Genomic DNA, 1,113 nt, shown 5'->3' on the forward strand with positions numbered 1-1,113 from the left:
TCAATGAGTCGATGCAATCAACTGGTTTTCCTTAGAAAGAAAACTTTGAATAAATCTGACTGGATGATCTGATGAACTGTAAAGTGCCTTGAGATGACGTGTTGTGAATTGAGAGATAGAAATAAACTAAATTGGAATTGAAGCTAAATGGATAGCAGGGATGAAGAACCTGCAGCAGCCTAATTGTTAGGGCATAAAGCTTGGAATCCTGAGGTTCTGAGTTCGAGCCCCACCCATACAGACTGCCACTCCCTGAGCAAAGACCTTTAACCCCACACTGCCCTCTGGGCGCCGTAAAAATGGCTGCCCACTGCTCCCCAAGGGGATGGTTTAAATGCAGAGGTAACATGAGATCAATAAAGTTCAATTATTATAAAACCTTTTTATTTTTCAATGTTTTCACTTCAATCACTTAAAATCCTCCCAAAATACTTTCATATTTATGGTTTTACAGGGGAAAAAAGTGAAAAGTTTAGGGCCTGATCTTCAGGAGGTTTACATGTCAGAAGACAGGAGCCAACATGTTTTAATGAACACAGCAGATCTTCTTCCAAAGTGCAGAGTGATTTGTAATTCAGCCGATTGTGCAAACCTTTTTTTCTGTGTTTCTTTATTACCATGTAGATCATATTCTTACGACAAAACCACACAAATGGAAATAAAAAAACATTTACCACATGCAATCAGAAACTCAACTGCAGCTGCAGTTTTTGCATCTTATTTATTACTTCTGAAAGACAGGAGTAAACACACATGCAAACATATCTATACTTATTATTAATATAAAGGAGACATTAATATGAAACATAATAGGATGGAGAAAGATTATGTGTGCAAATAAAGAAATTGGAACCATCGGAAATAACAATGGTACAATCAAATTAATGATAAAAAAAACATGAAGCAGAGGGATTTTTTCCCCCTTTTCACTTTTGTTATAAAAAATTGAGCCAGGCAACAAGGTGCACTGTAACTATTTTGATGTATTACCATTGTTTTTTTAAATAAATATCATTATTATCCCCATTTCCTTTTGCACATACCAAGGGCGTAGGTTTGATTTCAACTTTGGTAGGGACACTATTCTAGAGTTTCATTGGTCCTTTGCAAAAA

General features: G+C 35.9%; 1 protein-coding gene across 1 annotated transcript in view; it reads left to right on the forward strand.

Moving 5' to 3' along the window:
* LOC107086321 (gamma-aminobutyric acid receptor subunit pi-like) overlaps positions 1 to 1,113 on the forward strand; it is a 9,957-nt gene that overhangs the window by 1,946 nt on the left and 6,898 nt on the right. The window lies entirely within an intron of this gene.

Source organism: Cyprinodon variegatus, unplaced genomic scaffold (assembly GCF_000732505.1).
Source record: "Cyprinodon variegatus isolate N-32 unplaced genomic scaffold, C_variegatus-1.0 Scaffold148, whole genome shotgun sequence".
NCBI lineage: Eukaryota > Metazoa > Chordata > Actinopteri > Cyprinodontiformes > Cyprinodontidae > Cyprinodon > Cyprinodon variegatus.